This window comes from Acomys minous (assembly GCF_964271855.1).
Source record: "Acomys minous genome assembly, chromosome: 15".
NCBI classification, from domain to species: Eukaryota; Metazoa; Chordata; class Mammalia; order Rodentia; family Muridae; genus Acomys; species Acomys minous.
Genome location: NC_140497.1, coordinates 57,292,141 through 57,320,128, shown reverse-complemented (window position 1 = coordinate 57,320,128; position 27,988 = coordinate 57,292,141). Strand labels below are relative to the sequence as shown.

Sequence of the window (27,988 nt, the reverse complement as noted above, 5' to 3'; positions counted from 1 at the left end):
GGAGTCCATACTTTAACCCACTGACAGCTAGAGAAGGTCCTCCACAGCGGCCTCCCACCCCATCAAATCTTTCCCCTTGTCATTTAGGCAATTCTTCCGACCCTCTCCCCAGGTGACCTCCCTGTGTGTTTTCACTGGATTGGACGAGTTGGGTCACTCTCAGTCCAGGAGAACAGGAGTGCCAGGGTTACTTTAGCCCTCTACTGCTTTGTCCCAAGTGTCCAAAGGACCCAATCGCATGCCTATCGTCTGATACCTGAACAAGAAAAATGACAAACTAAACTGAGTTTTTTAATACAATTAAGAGTGGAGTGGCTGTGGCTAGCCAGCCAGCAGCATTGTTCTGGAGTTTTCTATGCACATCTATTTTATTCCTTAATTGAGAAAAGAAGCTGCATTTTTTGTCATTAAGCCAGCCTCCTAATTATTCTGTCTTTTGAATAGAATCCATTCCATTCTTCTCCCGTGGAGTTCACCAAATTTCTGATTTACTAGGATGGATTGATTGTCTCTCCCGCTTCCCAGCTGCCATCCGGGGACTTGTTCCTCATCTTGTTCTTGGATCATGGCCACTGTTTCTTGTGTGTCTCGCATCAAGCTTTATTCTTTTTCCCCTTAGTTTTGCTGAAGGACACCTTCAAGAAAATGTATTTATTCTGCCTTCTTCCTTGATTGATGGTTTAGATAGAAAAGTCTATGCTCAAATAAACTCATTTTGGAAGATTCTGAGACTGTACTCTGCAATTGTCTTATTTGAAATTAGATTTTTGTTTTGTTTTGTTTTTTTGAGACAGGGTTTCTCTGTGTAGCCTTGGCTGTCCTGGACTCCCTTTGTAGACCAGGCTGGCCTCGAACTCACAACGATCTGCCTGCCTCTGCCTCCAGAGTGCTGGGATTAAAGGCATGTGCCACCGCCACCCGGCTGAAATTAGATTAAAAAAAAAGATTTATTTGTTTTTGTATGGATGTTTTGCCTGGATGCGTGTCTGTGCACAAAGGGTGTGTAGTGCCTGGGGAGGCCAGAAGAGGGAGTAGGATCCTTTAGGATTGGAGGTATAGACAGTTATCAGCCACCATGTAGGTGCTGGAAAGTAGGTCCTCAGGAAGAGCAGAGCTGGGTCCATCATTTCAGCACTTTGAAATTGTATTGTTGCTCCTCATTCCTGTCAGATTACTTAGGGATGCCCTTTTTTTGGTTACTGTGAACATTTCACAGAAGCTTGCCTTCGTGGTCGTCCGTCTGCCCGTCTTATTTTGTGCGTCTCCTTACTATTTGGTCTTGTAGTCTGGTGGTTTTTTCCTGGCCTGTGGTTGGCCTGTAGGATACCCTTGACCTAAGAAGTGGCAACTGCATCACAAGTCTATTCCTCTTTGCTTCTGAGCGGGGAGTGTTCCGGTGTGTAGGGTGTTGGGCTCATGTGTTTCCCAGGCTTCTCCTCAGCCTAGAGGCACGATGTTGAGTGCTGTGTAGCCATTTCTATAAGTTTACCGTTCTAGAAGGAGAGTCCCCGGTGGCAGGGAAGGATCAGCGTGGCAGCAGGAAGCAGGCTGATCACATTTCATACACATACAGGAAGAAGACAGGGCAGGAAATGAAGTGAGGCTGTAAGGCCCGCCTCCAGTGACACACTTCCTCCAGCAAGGCTCCACCTCCTAAAGGGTCCATAACTTCCCTGGACAGTGCCATCAACAATGTGTCTAATTAACATGACCCTGTGGGGACATTCCTTACACAGCTTCCTCTCAGCTTTTTGTTTCATTGTTCTTTTTTTAGTTGCTCAGGTAAAAAACCTTAACAGTTATCTCTAACATTCAGATTTTATATTCTGCTCATTAGAAGGTCTGTGGGCTCATCCTTAATTCTTTTAAAACACATGTAGTATCTTCTTTTTATTATTTCTGCTCCCACGCCCCTGGTGCAGAGCACTGTCTTTGCCTGCCAGGGCCACTTGAAAAGCACTTTGGGAGGGTGCAGCATAGGCTGGTGGCAGATTTATCTGAGGCTATTGCATTCACAGTCCCCTCAAGGGTCCTAATAACAGACTTACAGAGGCACAGAGAGCACAGCCAGGAGTGTGCTCCACTTCTCCCTCAGGTGAAGACTGGGGCAGAGGAAGAAGGTCACCTAGGTTGGTTTATCCTTAAGGCATATGAGAACACACACACACACACACACACACACACACACACACACACACAAAGTCTCGCATATACATACATACATGTATATGTATACACACACACATATACATGTCTATACAAACACTCGAGTGGCCCATTGCTGTAGAAGGGAGAATGGGTATCAGAATAATTTGGGATGTCATAATTTAAATTAGTGACCACTCAGTGCTTCCTCTGTGTTGTATCTTTAAACATATTCATATCTTCACAAAACCCTCTTTAGAAGGGCCTTTATTTGAAGGGGTGAGGAATGAACATGATTGTGGGTGCACACATCCCAAGGTGTGCAGGGGGGGTGAGAACAATTTTGGGGTCGGTCCTTGCCTCTTTCCTTGTGTTTTGAGACAGGATCTCTGTTGCTCCACTGCATACAGCTGGTCTACTGTGGGTGCTCTGCCTTTCCTGAGTACATGGGCCTGGTCTATATAAGAAAGGCTGCCCTGGGGTGCTGCACGCCTTTAATGCCAGCACTCGAGAGGCAGAGGCAGGCAGACCTCTGTGATTTTGAGGGCAGCTTAGGCTAACTGGCCAGCGGCCTTGGGGAGAAAGGATTCTCCTGCTCCGCTAGGATCCCATCTCTCCATGGGATCCTGCTGTGTGTCCAGCTTTAAGATGAGTTTGGAGATTGGAACTCAGGTCCTCAAACATTTGGAGCAAATGCATCTACCCATTGAGCCATGGCTCTAGCCTTTACCATCTCCTTTTGATAAGCTCAACTTTTACAAGTCACTAATTAGTGGGAAGACAAGTGTTAGATTGTTTCATTGTCTCAGAAACACAATAGATACAAGTTTTACAAAATTTGAAATAATGTCTCCCTCTTGCTTGAATGGCAGCCCAAGGTGTAAACATGACTTGTTAACATGGGCGGGTGGCACACACCTTTAATGCCAGCACTGGGGAGGCAGAGGCAGGCACATTTCCGAGTTTGAAGCCAGCCTGGTCTACAGCTTGAGGTCCAGTACAGCCAGGGATGCACACACACACACAAAAATGCTGTTTTTGAAAAACAACAAACAAACAAACATAAAAGATGGTGTGGAAAACAGCTGAAATTTGAGGCAGCCGAGGGGCCCCTGCTTCTTTGCAGGACCTCAGCACAGAGGATTGTGCTCAGTAGAAGATTCTTTGTCAACTCATGTGTCTTATTGGCTGGTTAGTGAGATGATTTTAGGTAGCAGCCCCATCTAAACGTCAGGAAGAATGATGGGACCTCATAGTTTGTTTGTTTGGTTTGGTTTTTTAAAAATCTGAATATGTAGAAATTTGAATAAACTAAAAAGCCAAAAACCCATCAGGTTTTGATGAGTTTTGAAACTGTTCACATGTGATTTATAAGTCAAGGATGCTATTACTCTTTCTCCCTTGAAATTTTTTTGGGGTGTATTTATGTGAGGAAACAGTCTCCTTTTTCCTTTCTCCTTCACTTTCTCTTGCGCTTCCCACTGACAGACCTACCCCCACCCCATGCCCACTATTTTTTTGTCTTCCTTTCTGTCTCTCTGTCCCTAACTGATCTCCTCTCGCCAGCCTTCTCCCCACTGTCTGTCAGGGGAGGATTTTTACTTCGTTCAGCACTTGACCTTTCTGTGGTGTCAGTACTGCTGTGTGAAAAACCACCCAAAAGTGGTGGTTTGAAACAAAACCAGTCATTTCTTTTGCTCACAGATATAGGGGTTTGCCTCAGCTCTCAGCCAGGCCTTCCTCTTTTAAATTCCCGTTGAGGCTGCCTGTAAGACAGAAGGCTGGGGCATTCACATGGCATAGCTGGGCTCCTGAGGGAGCCTTCACATGCCATCTACTGAGGCGCTGGGCTTCCAGGGTGGTGCCTCGCTGGGCTGTCAGTAGCTGAGCGTGGCCTTTTCTGGTATGCCTCAGCTCAGACCTCACTTAAAGCCTTGTTGTTTGTGGGGCAGTCACAAAGAGTGCCTTGGTGAAGGGGAGGGGACATGGGTCCCGCTCCCTCCCAGGAGCATCAGAGAATTTGCAGACCTATTTTAAACCCACAGCCTGGCGCTTCCTGTGTTCTTTGTTCAAATTAGACCAGTCAGTCCTGGAGTCATCCAGTTCCTTTGGCTGTGCCACCTAACCCTGGGGACCCGGTGGCGGGGGAAACACCAGAGTATGTGTTTGCCTTTGCTTTACTTGAAAATTTCCTTCATAACTTAAAAATCCACTTAAGGCAGATGCAGTGGGGCCCTTCTGAAATGCCAGCCCTGGGGAAGCTGAAGCAAGAGTCTTGTGAGCATGAGACCAGCCTCGGATGCATGTCAAGACACTGTTTAGCTTAAAAAAAAAAAAAAAAGAAAAAAAAAGAAAAGAAAAAGAAAGAAAAAAGAAAAAAAAGTCAGGCATAGTGGCACATTCATGAGGCTAAGGTAGGAAGATAGGAAATTTGAGGACAGCCTGAAGTACACATTGAGATCCTCTCTCAAGGAAATGGTCAAACAAAATGAGTATATTCCACTAAAACACAATGGCTGGGCTGGTGAGGCGGCTCAGGGTAAGGAGCATGACTGCCTAAGTGCAGTCCCCACATTGTGGAAGACAAGAGCCAGCTTCTACAAGTTGTCCCCTGACCCTCACATGTGTGCTGTGGCACCCACACAATAAAGTAAAAATAAGTTAAGTAAGAAATAATTCTATGTGCCGGGCAGTGGTGGCGCTCGCCTTTCATCCCAGCACTGGGGAGGCAGAAGCAGGTAGATCTCCATTGAGTTCAAGGCTGGTCAGGTCTACAAAGCGTCCAGGACAGGACAGCCAGGACTACACAGAGAAACTCTGTCTGGGAAACACAAACCAAACCAAACCAAAAATTATATATGTATTTTTGGAGGCACCGTGTGACATTTCACTGTATATTTAATGCAGAGTGGTCAGCTCAGGACAGCTGGCCTGTCTGTCAGCTCAAACACGACATTTCTTTGTGTTGAGATCATTCAAAGCCTTTTAAACTATTTTTCTCCACAACTTCTATACAGTTAATTCTTTTCAGTACTTTCAGTTTCTGGTTGACCTTGTTGGCGCAAATCTTGTAGGGATCTGAATTGCTTCTTCTTCTTCTTTTGTTTTTAAATGTTTATTTATTTATCATTATGTATACAGTGTTCTGCCTGCATATGTACCTGCATGCCAGAAGAGGGCACCAGATCACAGTCTAGATGGTTGTGAGCCACCATGTGGTTGCCGGGACTTGAACTCAGGACCTCTGGAAGAGCAGTCAGTGCTCTCTTAACCACTGAGCCATCTGTCCAGCCCCCTCAAATTGCTTCTTTTTAAGCACTGTAATTCTTAACCCACTCCTTGGCACTGAGAACCCTACCTGTTATCTTTCACTTGGTCGTCTCTGGGCCTCGCAGTCTGTTCGCCTCCCTCGTCACTCCAGCATCACTTAGGGCACCTAGAACCCTGTCCACCTCACAGACTTTTCTTGCTCTGATATCTGCTGCTTTAGTGGCTTTCTAAAGCGTGATTAGGACTGGCCTTGCTGTCCTAGCTAAAAGCTCTGTGACACTGTTGGTCCTGAACGCACCCACACATTCCAGTTTTTATTATGATTTGGTCCTAGAAAAAACAGATCTTGATTTTCACCATTCTCCACTAGCAAAAAAAAAAAAAATTTTTTTTTTTTTTTTGATGCCACCACACCGGATTTCTCACCGCACTTTTAACTTCCTCATTCTTCAGTTTACCCATTGTCTCCACCTTGTATTGTATATCTGTACGCACTGAATGTGTATAGGTGTTTGCATGCATTGTTTATAATGTGTTCCTGTTTAATAAAAGTATTTCTTGGAAGGCAGTTATGTTTACTACTATGCCACCAACACACCACAAAACTATTTCTTCATATCTTGTGTCACATACTGTGCAGGTGGACACTATTGAGGATTTCACAACACATTCATATCTTAATATTTTGCAAATAGCAACATTGTGGTAAATATAGTGAGACGCTTTCATTATTTGAAGTGATCCCTGTAGTTGGACTAAGTGTGGGACGGAGTTTTGAATTTGTTAGTTATTGCAAGTAAAAGATTTTAAGTCCTGTACTTTGTTTTACTTTTAGTTAAAGACACCTACCCTTAATGTAGTGTGTCTCTGTGTGTATCACTATTAGACACATGCCCGTAAAACGTAGGGTGTGTGTGTGTGTGCCAGTGAGAGAGAGAGAGATTGAGAGATTCTGTTTTTTATTTATACATTTTTGGGGGACAGCTGTGTAGCCCAGATTGGCTTCTTACCATGGTTCTCCTGTCTTATTCTCTTCTGCCTGTTGGGGTTCAGCTGTGTACCTCCATGCTGGGCTGGCCCCTTCTAGCTGATTTCTCAGATGTCATAGCTTTTATTTAACAGCTTGCTCTGCAGCCCTTGCTTTTTTTTTTTTTTTTTTTTTTTAAACCAGGCACATGTAACTAATTAGTTGGCTTTCTTTGTTATTCTATTCTCTAAGATTCTTTGAGGCTCTCTATATAACTTAATGACTTTGAACATGTAAACACTGGTCAGCTTATGAAGGGGCTGACATTTTGCCACTGTTATTTATGGTGCTTCTTAGTTTCACAGGCCTGTCTTCCTTCCTCCCTCCCTTCCTCCTCCTCTCCTTCCTTGTATACAACAACTTTATTGAGGTATAATTCATGTACCATAAAATCTACCCTTTGAAAATATGTCATCCAGGACTGGAAAGATGGCTCAGCAGGTAAGAGCATTCACTGCTCTTAGAGAGGACCTGGATTTGGGGTTCCAGGCACCCATATGGCACCTCAACCATTTGTAACTCCAGTTGTAATGGACCCAACACCCTCTTCTCACCTCCCGGGGCATTGCATACATGTAGTGCACATGGCAAAGCACATCATAGAATGTTTTGGAGTCATGTTTTTAGAGTTGTACAAAATTACCCCTAAATTTGAAAACATTTTAGAACATTTTTTTAACATCCCCAAAGAAATTCCTTGCTCTTTAGCAGTCATCGCTCCTACTAATATCTCTGGTGGATTGTGTTTCAATAGGTTGAGTCACGAGCTGTCTTTATATTCTTAGTATACTGGCTGACTAGTCAATTGTAAAAATCCTTCTTAGATGCTAATTTGGATTATATTAGTGAAAGTTTGCTAAAGCAACTAAAACCGTGAACCGTGTGTGTGTGTGTGTGTGTGTGTGTGTGTGTGTGTGTGTGTGTGTGTAGGAGACAGACATGAGAGTGTGTGGGAAACTTTAGGTTTTAAAGCACTGTCTCCATGGTTGTAGAGACTGGCACATCCGCAGCCTGTAGAGTAGGCTGGCAGGCTGGAGACACAGAGACAAGTTGCAATTTGGTCTGCTGGCAAAATTTACCAGTCTTCTGGAAAGATCAGTGTTTTTCCATTCAGGTATGTGTGTGATGCTCACCCACAGTTCTGAAGCTGTTGAGTTGTTTGTTTGAGGCGAGGTCCCCATATCTTGTCTAGACTGGCCTTAAGCTTGGGATACACTTGACTCAGCCTTCTGAGTAATTGGAATTACATGCACCATTGTGCCTGGCTTGGAGTGCACTTTGTTTTCCATAGTCTACTGATTTAAATATTAATCTCATATTAAAAATGTGTTCATTCACCTTGGCACCATACCTAGCTGAACACTGACATAGAAATCAAGCACCACACATGTATTTCTTGAGACGTTTAAAGAATCAGTTGGAAGAATTAATGGCACAGAGGCTGTCTTTGTACTCTGATCCCTCCAGGAAGACACTTTAAGCACACACCAGCCCCATGGACCGTAAGCATCCCTGTCAGAAGACTGAACTTGGATTGCTTCCCTCCTAGTGAAGATAATCTGCACCGGCACACTTCCAGGTGTGCCTTGCAACCTGTCTCCTAGGTGATTTTAAATCCCACTGACAAACACTAGCCATATTAACTTGAAACGTTTGGCTTCCAGGGTACTGCACTGTCAAGATTCACTTGTGAGCTTCACTGGCCTGGCCTCAGCTTTCTGCCCTCGCTCCGTTCTTCATCGCACTATGTTCCCTAGGACTTCCTCCTTAGGCCTCCTTCCCATCTAAAATACTGTCTCTCTGGCAACTGATGTAGACTGGGTAATCAGTTATTCCTTGCTGAGTACCAGCTTGGGGCTCCCAGCTGGCCTAGCACAGTCCAGCTCTGGCAGTAGCACTGTGTCAGTGAGGTGAGGCACTCCCACAGACCATCTCCTAGAAACCGCAGTGCACATGCCAGTCTACCAAGAGTCACATTATACGTCACCACTGACATTTGCAAACCTTTCACTAAGTTTTCATCTTGGTTCGTGTGTTATGCATATACACATGAAAATGCACATGTATATGAGCGTATGGAGGCCAGACGCTCATAGTAAGGTTCTCAACCTTACTATTATTTTTTCTTTTTTTATATATACATTTATGTTATTACACATATAGACAATCAACTATCTATAGCAGAAGAACCACGAAACAATCAGGAATTATATAAATGTTACATTCATAGTGATTTGGCTATTCATATTTGGCAACCTTGAAGAAAACATCTTTCCTATCTTCGTGTGTCTAAAATTTTGAATGTAAATCAATATTTATCATATCTTTATCAACTTAAAACATCTATCTAGACCTAAAAGCATCTTAACCTCTAAACAACTAAGCTTAGTTGTAAAACTAAACTATCTGGTCTTCAACCCCATCAGAGACTTGAGAAAATAAAATTAATTACCTGAGTATAGAGAGAGTGCAGGTGAGCAGCTTCCTAGACGAGAAGATGACAGAGACAGTTTGTTACTTAAACAGTCACCCAAACTCAATAATGTTGGAGCATCATCTTTAGCCTTCTGGCCCAATGTATCTGACAGACATATTTGTGAGGCAGGAACTATTGAGGACTTGCTTATCCTGTCTTGGCAGAGTTTGGCCGTCGACTCTGCCTGCATCCAAGCTTGCCCATTTTTAGGCAGAACTCTGTCTGGCCGAAACAAGGACATTTTGCCCAGTGGCTGGTTTGCCACATTTGAAGCCAACTCCATAAAGAGGTTTTTCTTTGAAGTAGGCTGGGTGTTACCAGGAGTTAACCTGTCTTATTGTCAAGGAATCTTCAAAATAATAAAAACATCTTTAAATGTCATATTCTGTAGATTGCTGAGGTTTTTGAAGACCTTACCTATTTTCCCTTATCTATCTATAGAATCACATCTATCTGTTAAACCTAAGATGTATATTCTTGTGATAAAATGGCTAGTAATTGACATACCCATGATTTCATCAACTAACAATTAACTTGTATTACTTAATTATCCTAAGCAGCCTGTAATAGGACTTTCAAAGTATTGGAAGTAAACTTTGTATTATAGTTGATTTATATAGATACAATACTTCATATTAGATTAGAAATATATATATGTATATATATATAATGTGTGAATAATAATCTGAAGTTTGAATTCTATACCAGTGTATCAAAATTAAACTTATTTTGCATCAACATACAAAATTCTATACCAGTGAATTAAAAATAACCTTGTGAGTAACAATTAAGGACTTAAGTTGAGGAGTAGATTCAATAATCTACTTTTTGGCCTATCATCCCAATATATTTCTATATTCCCCTTTCTTTCTTTTCAACCCCTATCTCCAAGCTTAAGAAAGAAAGATAAAGGAAAAGAGAGACATCCCTGAGTCCAGCCTTGTTTTCTCTCTGAATAAGACCAACAGTAACTTATAACCAACTCCCAATGAAAATAAGCATCTATAGCTGAAGAAAGCAACCAAAACCTACACACCCCCTTTAAGGGAAATGGGGCATCATTCTCTTAAGATTTCTTCTGGCTGACTTGGGACAAATAATACCTTTGTAGGGGTCCAGATAAAATTGGGGAAATGCTTAAACAAGCTAGGAATAGCATTTGTGGTCCAGTGTCTAAATGTTGAGAAATTCCAGGCTTAATTAGCATCCTGTGTGGGACAGTCTGAAATGCCAGAGCAATTGAGATCAGAAGCTTTCTTCCAAGTTGTCCTGGGAGCTTCAACCTTATTTTTTGAGACAGGGTTGCTCACAGAGCCCAGGGCTCATGAGTTTGCCTAGGCTAGCTGGCCAGTGAGCTCCAGAAACCATCTGTCTCCACCTGCCCAGAACTGGGATTAGAGCCGGAGTAGAGCCACAGTACCCAGCTTTTTATGTAGGTGCCGGGCCTCTGAACTCAGACCCTCCTGTTTCCATGGCAAGCACTTTACCCTTTGAGCCCTCCTCAGGTCTTACTCTCCTGAGCCACTTCCTAGCCCACGATTGTGTTTTTATTTTTTTTTTACTTGTTTTTAATCTTATGTGTATGGATGTTTTGCCTGCATCTGTGGCTGAGTACCACACGTGTGCCTGGTGCCTGGGGAAGCCAGAAGGGGGTGTTGGGTCCCCTGGGACTGGGGTTGTGAGCCACGACACGTGTGCTAGACATGTCCTCTGGAAGAGCAGCCCTCCGCTCTTAGCCACTGAGCTGTCTCCAGCTCCCTCATCTGTGTTTTCAATCACCGTTCTCATCATCTCCCAAAGGAACAACTGTTTTAGGAAGCATATGTTTTTGCCTTCACACCTTCGGTCAGAAACTTGCTAGGGCCACTTCTGTAGGAGTTAAACATTTGCTGGTCTCTTTACCAGCTCTGCTCACACGGTGAGTGATTGTGCCTGACACACATTATCTGGTGCTGGTGAGTTGTCCCAGCACTGTCCACCGCCTGGCTGTGGCTGAGTTTGTATTACTTCTTCCTTTCTCTCAGGGAGAGAAAGAGTCAGTTGAAGGTTGTAGTCTGCATTTAGCCTAACAAAATGATGGAGGGAGGGAGTTGAGTGTGGACTTTTGTCTCCTGGGGCTCATCTTAGAGTGTGAACTGGCAGGAGGCTATCAGACCATGGCAGATAGTAACTGGTCCAAGGGATGGGGAGGCTAGCTTGCTTGCTTTGTTCCTTCCTCCCTTCCCTTCCCCTTCCCTTCCCCTTCCCTTCCCTTCCCCTTCCCTTCCCCTTCCCTTCCCCTTCCCTCCCCTTCCCTCCCCTCCCCTCCCCTCCCTTCCCCTCCCCTCCTGTCCCCCCTCCCTCCCTCCCTCCCTCCCTCCCGTATTCATGCTTTGGGGCCAGGAGGTCACTCAGCAGCTAAGGGCACTTGCCATCAACTCTGAGGACTTGAGTTGTATCTGGGGAACCTACCTGGTGGAGGGAGAGAACCAACTCCTGAAAGCTGCTCTCTGACCACCTCACCTATACTGTGGCATGCACATGCCTTTACCCCCAACAAACAAACAAATGTAATAAAAACAAAGGCCCATGCCAGGTGTGGTGGCGCACGCCTTTAATCCCAGCACTAGGGAGGCAGAGGCGGGCGGATCGCTGTGAGTTCGAGGCCAGCCTGGTCTACAAAGTGAGTCCAGGACAGCCAAGGCTAACACAGAGAGACCCTGTCTCGAAAAACCAAAAAACAAACAAACAAACAAACAAAGGCCCAACAACCTCAACTATAAGTGCAGAATGGGGTGTTATCCCTGTTCTGATTTTTAAGCTGTTTGGATACCCTCTCTTGTGGTGGTCAACTGTGGCTGCCGTTGGAACAGGGATCAAGGTTCTCTTGGGCTGTCCCCCCAAGCTTGTTTGCATGTAGCTTGATTCAGTTACTTTGTTGGAAGAGAACAGCCAGTTTAAATATACCATTTCCTGGAGATTTGGGGTTGCATCTCAACATGGAAGAAAAGCTACACAAAGGCACTGGGTTTAGTATTGAAGGTTTCAAGCAAGCTCAGCTCTCTTGCAGCCAATCTGCAGTCAGATGGAAATGTAGCACATTGTTTATAGTCAATACTCATTTTATTGAGTGAAATGTTAGCAAGACACCGAATGCCTTTAAAGTTAGCATCATCACGGGCACTATTTGCCTAAGCAACAAGTGGTTATTGAGTATGGGATTAAGGAGATGTTGCTGGTGGGAGTGTGTGTGGAAAGGAAAGGGAGCGAGCGAGCCTGTGGTACTTGGCATTAGCAATGCAAAGAACCTCAGTGGTGTTTGTGAAGGCACCACACTAGCTAGGGACAAGCAAAGAAAGATTTGGGTATATTAAGAGTTGAGTTTAGGATCATTTAGATGAGTCCAAATGAATTGTTGGTTTGCAAGGCTGGTGGTAGGCTTTGCTCAGAGATACCGGCTCTGTCCTGGCATATGCAGATTTGACTGTAAGCCCTCCCTGGGAGTTTCACAGAAGGGTGATGTCAGTGGGCAGGACGTTGGTGTCTCGACCTTGGGTTGCTCTGTCAAGCAGAGGAAGGGCACCTGGGGAGCTGAGGAAAATCAGGAGGGGCTGGTGTGTGGAGCTACATGGCTGTTCCTCACATTCTGGAGGGAGCACGATCTACCTAGCAAGAGCCTTCTTGCCTTATAAAGCCAGGATAGTGTGCGGCATTTTGCATTCCAAGCAAAGAAAGCATTTTTAAATATGGAGAGAGACATGCTGCCTTTGAGTCCACTCAGGATTCGGGCTGGCGTCTGACCTCCGTGTTTCATGAACTGTGGAGGGCTTTGAGAACATGGATCCTGTGGAGCGAGGTGGGATGGGGGGAGAAAGGAGACAGGCCAGGTGAGGTACTAAACAGAGACCACTGTTTGCAGGGATTTTATCATAAACATTGCGGGGCTTTTTATTATAAAGGGAGACAAAGCTGTCGAAGTAGCCAAGGAGCTGCCCTCTGCTCCCTAATGACAGAGGGGATGTTATGTGATGTGGGCATGGTAATGCCCTAGGAAGGAAGAAAGAAGTGAGAGTTCTGTCACCTTGAGACTGCCCTTGTCAGCCTTAAACAGTAGCTGGGAGATGCTTGTGTTGGCTTGGGAATTCTGACCCTCCTCACCCTCCTCAGGGAGCCTCTGCGATCTGTTTTTCTGTTTCCCCCACCCTTTTTTTTTTTTTTGGCTTGCTTGGTCTCATTGTGTATCAGGACAGATTTTTATCTTTCACGTTTCTGGTAAGTGGCGATTATTAGGAAGTTGAACCGATTGTGTGTGGAAAATGCAAAAGACATTTAACTGGGAGTGTGTTTCTCAAGGCCTGTTGTTTTCCACAAAAAGGAAACCGCTGGCTTCTTGCTGCATGGGTGAGGATAAAGTTATTTTGTGAACTCAGTACTTTTTTTTTAACTAACATTTTTCATACTGTGATCAAAAGGAATTATTTTTCTGAAAACAACGGTTTAATAGGACGTGCAGCCTTTGATTGTAATTGGGGAGGTATTGGAAGTCCTTAGGAGAACCCAGTTTCTTTCCACACCATTCTGCATTCTTCTAATTGCAGAGGTAATTTGCGTCATTAGCTTGGAAAGAAAAATATTTTAAGAAAGTTAGAAGTATGTATTGAGTTTTTCTTTTTCTTTGTTTGTTTGTTTGTTTGTTTGTTTTCTTTTGAGACTGGGTCTCATTATGTAACTCCGCCTGCCCTAGAACTCACTTTGTACACTAGGCTGGCCTCAAACTCACAGAGATCCACCTGCCTCTTCCCCCAAATGCTGGGGTTCAAGGCATGCACCACCATACCCAGTTGTATTTAGCCTTTAGTAACTCCGAAACGTAATAAAAAGTCTTAACTAGCAGTTAAGATGCTTTAGTCCAAAGGAAAAGAGACACACATCCTTTCGTGTATATAGCTGTTATTTACACCTGCTCCTTTCCCGTTGCTGTGACCACACTGTGTGGCAGAAACATGTGGTTTTGGCTCACAGTTTCAGAGGATTGCAGTCCATCTCTGTGCGGAAGGCAGGGAGGAACGGCTCAGTTGATGGTGCTGGAGTCCGTGGCAGGGGCTGATCAGATCCCAGGGGACCAGAAATCAGAGAGCTTGACAGCGGTCAGGGGCTAGATTATGACCTCTTGAGGCCCACATTTAGTGGCTTATTTCTAATTAGGCCCCATCTCCCAATGACCCTACAAAACCTCCCAAAATAACACCGCCTGTCTGAGAACAAGAGCCCGAAACTTGAGCTTGTGAGAACCATTCGGAGGCAACCCATAGGGTTATTAGAAATGTGTAGAGATGTATGCAGTCTTCTCCTTCACCCTTAGTTAAAAAGGGAGTCTTCAGGTAGTTTAAGAACAAAAGTTGAGCCAGGCATGGTGGCATATGCCTTTAATCCCAGCACTTGGGAGGCAGAGGTAGGTGGATCCCTGTGAGTTCGAGGCCAGCCTGGATTACAAAGTGAGTCCAGGACAGCCAAGGCTACACAGAGAAACCCTGTCTCGAAAAACGAAACAACAACAACAACAAAAACCTAAAAGTTTATAGACACCAAAGATGCAATAGGTTAGTGGCTGTCTTTCTGAAGTCCTGGATTTCTGAATTAGGTTTTTATCCTGTCTCTGTGTTTTACAGTCTCTGGTTCTGTATCTGGGAGCAAGCTCTAAATGTAACAATGCCTTCTGCCTTCTGAGCATCTGAGAAAATCACTCACGGGCAAATGTTTCAGAAGGGCTGGCGATGTTTGGGTTGTAAGCTGTGCAGCCCATAGGTACGGTTCTGTTGCACAGCCGTGGCCCTCTGGGTGGTGTAGTGATGTGAGTATTCCGAGAGCTCCTAGGTGTGTCTGGCACACGTGACATTCCCCTTGTGATGCTCACCTTTCCTCTCACCTTTCCTCTCCCTTCCAGTCTCCATCCTGTCCACGCAGGGCGGGTTAAAGTAACAGTGGCTCTCGATACAGACAGTTAAGGGACTGAATGGGTAAACTTGTGTCGGCTAGTGATAAAAGTTCTAGGATGAAAACAAAGTGGAAATAGGGTGTGAGCTAGCGGTCCAGTTCACACTGAGAGTTCTTCAGAGCCCCCTTTTCTCATCTGTTGATAGGGAGCCACAGTAACTACCTCCTTAGAGTCGTGTGGCCTTGATTAAGAGGTGTGAGAAATGAACCTCACGGAGTACCGGGTGCGATGCCCATGGTCAAGTGAGGGATGTGTGCTCCGCCCCCTTTGTCTGAGTCATCCAAACGTGTAGGGCCATGCCAGTAACATACGTCAGTTACAGGGTACTTAAGGCCCGTCCTTGAGTGATTTTGATAATCTCATTGAGAACAAAAGAACACGTATAAACCTTGAAGATGTTGTGCTTGGTGAAATAAGCCAGGCCCCCAGAGGGCAAGAAGGCATGATTCCAGTTGTATGAGGTACCCCAGGCCATCACGTCATTGTGGGTAGGTGGCTATAAGAGGCCAGGGCAGGGTGATGTGGCTTCACTATGCCATGGGTACTGAGATATTTGCAAGATTAAGAGGGTTCTGGAGATAGATGGATGGTGGTGGCCAGACAACAGTGTAAGTACCCTGTGTACACTGAAAAATAGACATGGTGGTAAAGGACATGTTAAATATCCATCACACAGTTAAAATATATATGCACACACATACATACACACAAATATATTGCATATATATATATATTTATGTATAGTGAAATGACTCCATTTTGCCCCACCCTCCTTTTTCCATATGTATTATTGAGTCAGGTAACTGACCATCAAATAACGGTCTCCGTTCTGACATTGCGTGCCTGTGAGAGTCCCATAAAATGAAAGCACCGTCGGAAATTCTCTTTCCTTCTCAGCGGTGTGAAACCACAGCCTGTTCTTTGGAGAGCAAAGAGTGCAGCGTGGCTGGGAAGGCATTTTCTATTGTTCTGTTGACTGAGAGAATATTTCTCGGGTTCTCATTGTGTTCATGGGACAACAGCACAGAGCCGCTGAGTGACACCTGCCAGCTGTTGTTGTAAGTCCACACTAAACAATGTTGATAGCCCTTGAAAATCTTTATGAAAATCTTTATGAAATAGCCCTTGAAAGCACTGTTCTCATTTTGCTGTTGAGAAGCCTGAGGCTTTTGAGTGACTAAGTGGCTTTCTACTTTAAAAACATTTTTTTAGAAGTGTTTCGGTTCATAGACACAAAGGCAGGATGTTCTGGATAGCCAAAAGAGGCCGGCAGATGTGGGTGTAGGACTGTGTGGGGTGCTTCTGTGTGGAGCAGAGTCCAGAGGACACCAGGGAGGTAGGTTGGTGGTTTTGCCTCTTTCATTACAGTCTTGGCTCCCAGGGCAGTGAGCTCCCCAGCTGTGTGGTAGGCACCGAAGGCGGAACTGTGCCTTGGGAAGAATGCCTGAGAAACAGTACAGTCCCTAAAGAAGAGCGGGCAGAGACCCAGTAGGCTTCCCACAATAGCCTTCTGTTGTGGTCAAGTGGAAGAGCATTTTCTATTTTAGTCCTGCAGGGCTTGGGAGTCACAGCTCATGAGAAGAGTTAAGTTGAGTGACGAGAGACGCAGGTTGCTGAGATGGCTGACTAGGTTATTGTGTTGGGACCAATATGGTAGAGGGAGAGAGCATCTTCCTGAACAACAACAAACAACAACAAAACCCAACAATAATAAGTGTTAAGAATATTTTTATCCACAGTTGAATGGGGAATGGCGTTTGACTTTCACACGAACTCTGGTGCCCCATATTTGACCACGTCCCCTGGATGGGGAGGCCTGGTGGCACTCAGAGGAAGGATAGCAAGCTACCAAGAAGAGACTTGATACCCTATGAGCATATACAGGAGGAGGAGGTCCCCCTTAGTCACAGTCATAGGGGAGGGAAGTAAGGGGAAAATGGGAGTGAGGGAGGAATGGGAGGATACAAGGGATGGGATAACAATTGAGATGTAATATGAATAAATTAATAAAATATATTTTTAAAAAAGAATATTTTTTTAAAAAGGGGAGTTGGAGATGTGTGGTCCTGGGAAGGAGATAGGGGTCTGTGGGTGTAAATGAGTGAGAAAGATTTTCTGTTGCTTCTTTTCCTCTTTGACATAATGGTCACATAATGGTGAAGTGCAGGTCAGTGTTGTGAAAGGAGGGTTAGAGGTCAATGTGTGAAATGTCTGGGAGTTGAAGTGCCTGGTGAGGGGGCACTGGAGTGCTCTGAGTTGAGCCTGCAGAGTCGGCATTGGGCAACTGCGATGGTGGGGATGCAGTTGGTGTAGAGACTTGACCAGCCAAGTGTCTCCAGAGGGTACTCAGCAGGGTCAAGCACCCTTTATAGCAATATTATTATGTACTAGTCCTTTGGTGTGTGTGTGTGTGTGTGTGTGCGCGCGTGCGCGTGTGTTTTTAAGATAGGCTCTGTGTAGCCCTGGACTTACTTCATAGACCAGGCTGGCCTCGAACTCACAGTGATCAGCTTGTCTTTGTACTGGGATTGAAGGCGTGTGCCACCACGCCCGGCCCTCCAGGGGCTTTCTTATGCGGTATTTCTTGTGTGATGTGCCAGCAGTTGATTAATTTAATAGAAAGCTCATTTAAGGTGCTGAGGCGATGGCTCTGAGAATAAAGTGCTTGTCAAGCAAACATGAGGCCACAGTTTGGTCTCAGCACTCATTCAAAGCAGGGCAGGTGTATGGGGTCCCTGTAATCCCTGAACTTGGGAGGGAAGGATAGGAACTCCCAGGGAAAGCGGGTTAGCTGGTGTAGGTAGCTGCTGAGTTCTTGATTCAGAGAGACCTCGTGTCAGTAAATAAACTGCAGAGAGACCAAGGGAGTCACCAAGCAACCTCAGGCCTCTACTTGCATATGTGTGAAAGCACATGTAAACACACATACACATGCACAGACACGTGTGTGAATACACACACACACACACACACACACACACACACGCGCGCGCGAGTTTAAAATAAGGTGCAAAGTACATTAAACATCCTATGATTAAATATATAAATGTTTTATATTTACCAGTCTTTTGAAATAAAGTCAAGGCATTTTATCTACAATGTTTTTTTAGACTGATTTCCCTCAGGTCATAGAAGTTCATTTTTAGAGACAAGGCATTTTCTTTTCACACTCTTTCTTGATAAATTACATAACTATAATAAATGCAACTGACCTTAGAAGATTATAGAACACATTTTATTTCTGGCTGGCATGTAGCTCTGTTAGGAGAAAAATGATTGGATCCACTGACTCCAGCAGCCGTTATGGAAGCTGAAATCCAGAATCCATGGCTTCCCTATGTTTGTAGCGTTGATGGGAGGCTGGTGTTATACTTAGACCCAAAGCCTTGCCATTCTACAAAGGTGCAAGGTAATGAATGATGTGGCAGATGTTGAGTTATTGATTTAAAAAAACTAGAGTATGAGTATTTTTTTTTCTTATTAGAAAGAAGCAGTTTTATTGAGATATAGTCCCCACACCACTATGAATTACCAATTTAGCGCATAGAACGTGGCTGCTGTGCATTTGCAGGCTTGAACACCAATCTCCACGGTTGATTGTTATGTTTTCATCATTCCACTTTTTTTTTCCTGTTTCTAGGCGTCTGCTCCTCTACTTTCTCTGTGTGTAGATTTGTCTGTACTGGACATCAGGTTTCTTCACTTAGCAATGCATATCAATCATGGTTTCTTTTTCTGGTAGTGTGATATTCCAGCAGGCACACGTACCACACTTTGCCCTATTCCTTCATTGGTAGGTGACATGGGTTTGGCTAGTGTTTAAAATGGTACGATGAACATGTACTTATGGATGTTTGTGGGGGTGTATATTTCCATTTTGTGTTTGTATACCCAAGAGTGAAAATCCTGGGTGGTGCTTACCCTTTGAGGAACACATAGAGTCTTCTGGAATTGCTCTTTGAGTTTTTGTTCCCACCAGCAGTGTGTGAGAGTTTCAGCCACGTTCTTGTTGCTTAGCACCGTCTGAGTTAGTCAGGTTGGGATATGGCGATGGAAAACCATAGACTGGGGAGTCAAGTAACTTTCTCACAGGAGGTGGAAAGGTCCAGAGCCAAGGCAGTTCTGGTGTCTGTGCGAGCCCACTTCCTGCTTTGGTAGATAGAGGAAGCAAGCTCTCCTGTGCATTTCCATTGGAGGGAGTGTACCCGCATGGCCTGACTTCTTCCCCTGAGAGTCCCCGCCTCCTCTCCTGGGGTTAGTGTGTCAGAATGTGACTTGGGGGTGGGGCACGCACATTCACCGCCCTCCTGAGATTTTACTTTTAAAAGTGGTTTAATCTGATCATCACAATAACAAATGTTTGGAGAAAAGTAGAAGAGAAACATCGCTTATTTAAAACCACTGTCTAGAAATAAAGCTATTTTTTCCTCCATATTTTAAATGTAGTTTGGCACTGTGTATCTGGCATTGCCCCACAGAAGAACCCTTTCCTTGCTACTGGTAGCAACCCCACATACATTGAATGCCTGCTGCATACTAGCACTGTGTATATTAATGAGTAAACCGATTTTTTTTTTGCTTAGTAACATTTTTGCACATTATTTTTGAAACTATTTTAAATTTACCCTACTAAAGAATACCTCTTTCATTCTCCTTTATTTTTTTTTAAGTCTTTGAGTTTTGTTCGGTTTGAAATTTTATACCAGAACAGAATGGTTCAGGGGACAGAGTAGAAACGGACAGAGAAGTTTCTATTTGCATAGATGGTGATGAGCACAGACCCACAATTTGCTAAGGCTCTGAAAATGCTAGACTGCAGAATGCTCAGCCTTAAAGGGAGCATATGTTCAGAATCCCGCCTCCCACAGCTCAGGGATCGTCGTCAAAGAAGAGTAGAGAGTGTAAGAGCGCAAGGCAGGGATGAGCACAAGGAAACAATGTCCTCAGGACACAGCAGGGCAGCTGCACGTGCGACAGTCCTGATAGTATATTCATGATCTGTGCAGGCCCACGCCAGACCTGCCATTCAGCCTTTAGCCACAGAGCTGTTGGCAGCTGTTAGATGCCGGCCAAGACAGAGGGAAGCCCTGGTAAGCTGACCACACTCCAGCGGAAGGCCGCCCATCAGAGACTATTTGAGCAGCACAAATTGGTCTTGATGAGTTTAAGAAGCAAAAAAGGACACAAAGTTGGGTAGACGGGGGAAGTGTGGGTGAATCTGGGAATAGTTGGGAGGGAGGCGAATATGAAGCAAAACACACTGTACACATTTTTCAAAGAAGTAATAAAAATAACCCCCCAAAAGAATTTGTGGTGAATCCACCATGTTCAGCTACAAGCTCTAGGTAAAGTGTAATGTATGGTGTATCTTCCAAGGAAGCCATAATTCATTTCTTTTTCTCTACTTCAGATGTTTACATTTCTTGCCCTCCTTTGAGGGAAATAACATAAACAACATTTGCGTGTAGAATTCTGCATGCCTTTTGAATTCTCGCCCTTGTCACATGCTGACATGTTGGTTGTCGGTCTCAGCAGCATGCCTTGGTGCCGTCCTTGACCTTCCCTGGCATTGAGGAGATCCACAGCAGTGAGGTTTCGGGGTGCCCAGCATAGAGTTTGCAGTTTCACTCACTGATGCATGAGTGCTGGCATCCAGGCGGTGCTCGGGGTGTGTTGGTTTACTACCAACAGCAAGGGGTTCCCCCCCATCTCCCCCCAAACCCAGGGATGAGGGGGAAGTGGCCGTTGGTTTTTCAGAAAAGTGAACCTGGGGTACATGACTCTATGAAACCGGAAGAATCAGCTTATTTTGGGAACTTGTTTTGATAACAGAGAACTCTTAGCGCTCCTATCCCGACGTCCTCACCGCCCTCCATCGTGATCATTTAACCCACTTCTCATGTAACTTGAAGTGCTTTTTGACACCACCAACCCCATTTTTTTGAGACAGGGTCTCCTGGAGCCTAAGCTGGGGTCTAACACGTTGTAAAGGACTCCTGATCCTCCTGCTTCACCCCCGATGTGTTAGAATTACAGGCATGGGCCACCGAGCCCAGCCTAACGTGCTGTTTCCTTAAACACAGAATATGACAGAGTCTTCTGCAGCTTGCTTGTTTGCTTATTTAAGGCAGCCAGGTGGTCTTCTCGTGGCTGTCCACAGTGCATCTGCATTTCACAGCTGTGTGGAATGCACAGGCAAGTTGTGTTTTTATTCTTATACCCCGTCCCTTTGGGCTGTTTTCTCTTTTACTTTTACAAATGACCCCACACTAGGCTTGCTGGCCAGCTGTCACTCCGCACGTGCGGTTTCATGTGTAGGATGGTATTTCCGAGGTCACTGGCTAATTGCAGACCTCACTGGGAGCACACTGACACCTCCTCCCGACATTGCAGAACACCTGTGCCTTAAGGGGCCCTGTGTAGGAAGAAAAGTAGCCCCAGGGTCATTGCTTGAGTCCTCAGATGCTGTGTCCTTAAGCCAAAGAAACACTATTTGTGACTCTGCTTCCTCAAGAAACAAATAACTATGACTGGCATTTCCTTTAAGATTGTAACATATTTGAGAAAGATAATGGCAGTGGAAAAGAAACATTCAAGTTAGAGCCCCCGAAGGTTAATTCTCATTGTCTCATATCTCCACATGGTTAGAATGCTTTTTTTGCTTTTTTGTTTTTGAGACAAGCTCTTACTGTGTAGGCCTGGTTGTCCTGGAACTGGCTATGGGGGACTAGACTGGCCTGGAAGTCACGGTGAGCTGCCTGCCTCTGCCTCCTGAGAGCTGGCACTAAAGGTGTGGGGCCAGCACACCCAGCTTTGAGATGCTTTTTCATTTTTACTTTTTATGCTGTTGGAGGTCAAACCTTTGAGGATGCCTGCTGGGCCAGTGCTCTACCACTGAGCAACATCCCCAGCTCCGAGGCCTGTTTTATTTATTTATTTATTTATTTTACAAGCAAGGTCTTGACCAACTGTCCATTGTGATAAGAATTATATTAGTGTGTATTAGGGTGGCAGCCATTAAAGTGCTATGAACTTTTGGACCTGGGCCTTAGGGATAACCAACTCCACGCTTTTGTCTTCCAGGCCTTGACACTCTGCACTACTTCACGCATGGAGCACCACTGCTGCTCTTCCCCGGCGTGCCCCCGTCAGTGCCTGTAAAGCTCAAGCTCCAGGCGGAAGCAACGTCTAGATGGATCCTTTCCAAGTTTGGTGTCTTTTCTACAAACTCAGTGCCTCAACATCAATTTCTAAGTGGTAAGGATGTGTACTTTAAAAAAAAAAATAGAGCTGAATTTTACTTGTTTTCTGTGCGTGTGTGTGTGTGTGTGTGTGTGTGTGTGTGTGTGTGTGTGTGTGTGTAGGGGGGCATGTGCAAACTTGAGGAGGATGTGGGAGTGGATTCTGTCCTTCCATCGTGTGGCTCCTAGGCATGGAACCCCAGGCTGGCTGTCAGGCTTGGTGGCCGCCTCTTTGGGAATTGTTCTATGGACTGCTTTTCCTAGGCCCTCTCTTCTTATATATAAGTCACAGTTATTTTTGATAATTTCTCCTGAACTACATCTAGAAGTGGCAGTAGCACAGGTTTTGGAAAGCTTTAACACAGCCTTTCTGTACTGCCTTACTGCTGTGATGTGACACCCAGTATTAGCAAATTATACACATAAGAGTGGTTGCACCGGTCGCTTTTCATTGCTGTGACAAAACACTTGAGCAAGCCAACTTAAAAAGAGGAAAGAGTTCTTTGGGCTCACGGTTTCAGGGGCATCAGTCTGTGGTCAGATGGCTCCAAGGCCTGGAAGTGTAAGCCTATGGTAGAAGGGCACGGCAAAGGGAAGTGGCTGGGAAGCCAGAAAAACGTGAGCCTGTAACGGCCACTTCCTCTTTCTTTCTGCTGTCGTTCCGCTGGCGTCTCCAATTTACCGGACATCGCCGCTCACATTCCGGGCAGGCCTTGCCCCTCGGTTGCTATCCAAGTCAGCCGACTCTCCCACCAACACCCTCCCTCCACACCCCCACCCCCCACCCCCAACAGCACCCCTGCCCGATCTTCACCTTAAAAATACTTTGTTAATTTCCCAGGGGAGACTAGCTGTCACCAGTGTCACAGTCCAGAGTAAAAGTCAGAAGATAGCTTTGGGCAGAATGGACAGAGGAGGAGCACATTGCTGAAGTGGGAGACCTTAAAAAAAAAAAAAAAAAAGAACCGGTTTGAAATAGGCCCCTTGCAGTTAATACATGTTTACCAAATGCTTACCGTTTATGAATGAAGCTGCATAGTGACTTTCAGCATAATAAAGAGAGTACCAGCCTGGCATTAAATGGCATCTCCGCTGTAGAGTGGAGAAGCGAGTCCTTCCGGTTCAACGCTGGTTCTTAACCATCAACTACGTAGATGATTTTATATAATACCTTGTTACTTCATTGAACAGCATGAAATAATTTTGATTTTTTTTTTTTTACTTTAAGTTGAAGATATGCTTCCTTCCCTCTCCCATCTGGTGAGACATTTTGATCTATTGTTAGTTAAGTTATGGGACAGGAATGTGATAACCTGCTTGTCTTAGTCAGTGTTTCTACAGCTGGGAAGGGACACCATGACCACAGCAACTCTCACAAAGGCACACATTTAATTGGGTTTGGCTTACAGTTCAGAGGTTAGTCCCTTATCACCATGGCAGGAAGCATGGCGTGGTACAGGCAGCTGTGGTGCTGCAGCAGGAGCCGAGAGTGCTGTGTCGTGGTAGGCGCGCAGCAGGAAGAGAAGGCCACACTGGGACTGGCTGGAGCATGTGAGACTTCAGAGCCAGCCCCCTAGTGACACACTCCCTCCAACAAGGCCACAGCCCCTAATAGTGCCACTCCCTGTGGGCCTGTGGGGGCCACTGTCCTTCAGACCACCACATTGCACCTCTTTTCCATCCTGCATCCTTAATCTTCTTTTCCGTCGGCCTCCCGGACTCTCTCTTATTTGGCCCAGAGAGTCCTTCTTTCCCCTTCTCTACTGTTCTCTGCTGCATTAGTGGTTCTTATATTTCCTTGGCCCACCCGGTATCCGTCATTTTCACTCAGTTGTTTTTCAGGATCGGTATATCTTAGCTCAGTGGTTCCAGCCCTAGAACTTTTATTAAAAAATACGTTGATCTTCTGAAGGCTGGGAAAGGTTGAAAGCAGTGAACCCATTGACTGAGTACTCTAGGGTTGAGCCCCAAGTTCTGTGCCTTCTTCAGTCCCCCCACTTCTGTCTTCTACCTCGTTGTTACGTGGGACTTGGGACTGTTTCCTGTGGTACCGAAATAAGGTCTTCATTTTAGTTCTGGAGTTATTATTTTTTTTAATCTGATGAATTGGGTTTTTTTCCTCTTTCTCCTCCTCTTCTTCTTCTTCTTCTTCTTCTTCTTCTTCTTCTTCTTCTTCTTCTTCTTCTTCTTCTTCTTCTTCTTCTTTTTCTTCTTTGTCTTATACTGTTTTGAAATCTCCACTAGTGAAAAGTTAAACAATACTCCAAAGCAGACTGATAGATGGTACCCTTGTGTTCCTCATCCAGGGCAGGTAATTATCGGGTCCTGGACAAACTGTTTCTCTTCAACAACTTTCCTCTCCTGCCTCTATTATTTTAAAGCAAAACCTGGGCATTTGCATTTCCGTATGAACCCTAAGTCTCTGCTTTTCAATATATAAAATTGTGATCCTCAAGTTACAGTGTCTGATGGGGTCAGAGTTCTCTGGGATTGTTTTAAAAATAGCTGATTTTGGGGCCTGGAGAGATGGCTCAGATGTTAAGAGCACTGCCTGCTCTTCCAGAGGCCCTGAGTTCAGTTCCCAGCATCCACATGGTGGCTCACAAGCATCTATAATGTGATCTGATGCTCTCTTCTGGCCTGCAGCTGTCTATGCAGATAGAGCACTTGCTTCTTCTCATAAGGCTTTTCCCCATGTGCCCTGCCTCCCTCCCCTTTTTGATTCTGAAAAATGGTAAGCAACTTGGCTGCCTCCTCTTCAGCTGTGGAGGTTCCTGGCGACAGCTCTGTGAGCAGATGTGATAGTTTCACCTGTCCTTTGTGTCTCCGGATAACCTGATACAGAGCTTGGCTCTTGACACTTGATCATGTTAAGGCTTGGTTACTTTTGTCAGGTCTGTGTCAGCAAGGGTCAGCAAGCATCACCTTCTTCCTCCCAAGGCAAGAGGCACCAGTGGCAATCAGATCCAGTGTTGGAAGGTTCTTTTTTCTTTTTGGTTTTTCGAGACAGGGTCTCTCTGTGTAGTCTTGGCTGTCCTGGACTCGCTTTGTAGACCAGGCTGGCCTCGAACTCACAGCGATCCACCTGCCTCTGCCTCCTGAGTGCTGGGATGAAAGGTGTGTGCCACCACGCCCGGCAGAAGTTTTTTTTTTTTTTCTTTTTTTCCCTATAAGGTTAGTTTGTATTTGAAGGCCTTCACCTTTCCTTTGCTTGTGGCTTAGACAGCTGCATAGGTAAAGGGCAATTAGTCAATGTAAATGAATGGCCACAGCTGTGTTCTAATAAAACTTTATTTACAAAATTGGTTTTCACCCCTTGTTTTTGGTTGCAAAACAGTGGTATTTAAGTGTATTAGATGGAGCATGTGTTTGACACCCAGTAGGGATAGTTTCTTCAGTAGCTTCTTTGCTACCTGGGGTGACATTTCCTTACCATTCCTGGTGTCAGCGGTCTCCCCAAGGGTTCCTAATTCTGTTTTTGTACAGTGGAGTGCTAAGAATACAATGCAGGCTCTAGAGGGTCTCATAAACTGGTAACTTCCCATTTAACTTCAGCATCCTAATCTGTTTATTTATTTTCATTATATACTAATTTATTTCAGCTGCAAATATTGCTTTTTTTTTTTTTTTTGGACAAGCTTTCTCTGTGCAGCTTTGGCTGTCCAGGACTCGGAACAGGCTGGCCTCGAGCTTACACAGACCCGCCTGCCTCTGCCTCCCCGAATGCTGGGAATTACAGGCGTGCGCCACTGTGCCCGGCTACAGACCTGGTTCTTAATGGCGCCAGGAATAATATGACCAGAACGTTAAACAATTATCTATGTTCAACAGTCTCAGCAATAGTAGAGACTCTGTCTGGCTTTTCTCCTCCTCCTCCTCCTCCTCCTCCTCCTCCTCCTCCTCCTCCTCCTCCTCCTCCTCCTCCCCCCATGTATCTGTGTACATAATGTGTCTGTGTACCTGTGGCTGGACATGGTGACTCATTATCATTGTATTTGGGAAACCGAGGCAGGAGGATTACTGTGGGTTTGAGGCCATTCAGGCCTGTGTAGCAAGACCCCATCTCAACAACGCAAGCCAGCTGGGTGTGGCGATGCACACCGTTAGTCCCGATTTAGGAAGCTGAGGCAGTGGGATCTTTGTGAGTTGGAGCCAGGTTGATCTGTAGTGAGTTCCTGGATAGCCAGGCTACATAGTAAACACCCCAAACCAGTCAGCCAACCAGACAAATAAAACCCTACTGAAACTAACAAACAATGCCAGTGTCTGCGAAATCCCCCATTGTGTTGAACTGTTTGTGGGATCCCCCACCCCCACCCCGTTGTGTGAAACGACAGTTCTTTCATCCATGTACGCTATTTCTTTGTGTGAAATGCCATTATTTGTTTATCCACTCTCCAGCTGATGGAATCACGTTTCCCCCGAATTCCTTTGCATGCCTTTGGTAGACATTATGCTCTTTATTTATTTTCTCTCACATGTACTCTGGAGTGGAATTGCTTTTGGACGCAGGGCACACAGCCCTAAGAATGCTTATCAAAAGTAGCAAGCGCATCGGTTATTACGGCTCTGTGACTGACTGACCCCAAGCAGCCCAGCTTCCCACAGTGGACACCATTCCCGGACAGTGGTGTCAGTTGGCTTCTTTGGAGGGTGTAGCTTAACTGAGTGCTTCTAGCTGGAGGGCTCTCATAAACTGGCCTGGTGATATTTCCTGGGGCCACCATCGTTTCAGCTTGCGGGTGGGGGGGGTGGGGCACAGAGATTTCCACCTCACTCTTGTGACTTTCAGCAGGATTCAAATCCTTTCTGGCTCTTGGTCAGAGTTTTATTTCTTTCTCTTTTTCTTCAATGCCAGGGATTAAAAGTAGGGCCTCTCGTGCCAGGCACGCACACTTCCGCTCGCACACAGCACAGCGGTTTCCCGCCTTGACTGCATGTAAGTGCCCACCGCAGCGGCAGAAAGCACATGCTTTCTTGATCTCCCGGCTCAGTCACTGCCACCTCCCATCTGCAGAACCTTTTCATGGGCCACCCTTGAGCTGACTGATAGGATAGACTCACTGTCCCCTCACTCTCCACTCGCCCGTAGCAACCCCCCCCCCCCCCATTCCACAGTGACAGTCTGAGTGCGTCGTAAGTGGACTGATATCAGGGTTTCTCCTCCAGTGGCTATTTCCTGCCGCGTGTTATCAAAGTCAGTCATGTTGTGGCATGCATCAGAACTTGCTTTTAAAGGCTGAATGGATGCATTGTGCTCAGATACCACGCTAAGACAAAACCCGCTGCAGAGAATGAGTTGTTGCCTTTTTTGTTGTTGCTGTTGCGAGCGAAGCTTTCTGGGAACAGTGGCATTCTTCCGCATTCCGTTTTCACAGTAAAGCCTCCAAACTCACGCCATACTGAGGAAGGGGGGTTGTGTAAGGGTGTGAATACTAAGAGGTGGGGGCCATTGGCACGACTCTCAGACATACCATAATAATCATTCTTTGTGTAGTTTAGCCAACAACTGGTTATACTTATTTTATTTTGAAACATAATAATGTATGACATAATGTTATTTTACAGTCATCTGTAATAGTTTCATGGGTCCAAAGCCACAAAACAAGGTATAGTGAAAGGAGTTACTTCCTTTTTTTTTTTTTTCCTCTTGTAAGAAGCCATTTGAAAATTTCAGTTGATTTGTTTAAGTAGAAGCAGGTGGGGCTGGAGAGATGGCTGAGCACTTAAGCGTACCTACTGCTCTTTCAGGAGACTGCAGTTCAGCTGCCCCCACCTGTGGCAGTTGGCCCACAACCTGTAACTCCAGCTCCAGGGTATCCAAGACCCACTTCTGGCCTCTCACGGACACATGT

General features: G+C 45.2%; 1 protein-coding gene across 1 annotated transcript in view; it reads left to right on the top strand.

Moving 5' to 3' along the window:
- Window positions 1-27,988, top strand: part of FRYL (FRY like transcription coactivator) — a 236,645-nt gene that overhangs the window by 16,293 nt on the left and 192,364 nt on the right. Inside the window, exon 2 of the mRNA XM_084759709.1 lies at window positions 21,976-22,149. The gene's annotated coding sequence lies outside the window, so the exon portion shown is untranslated. The remainder of the gene's footprint in view (window positions 1-21,975; window positions 22,150-27,988) is intronic.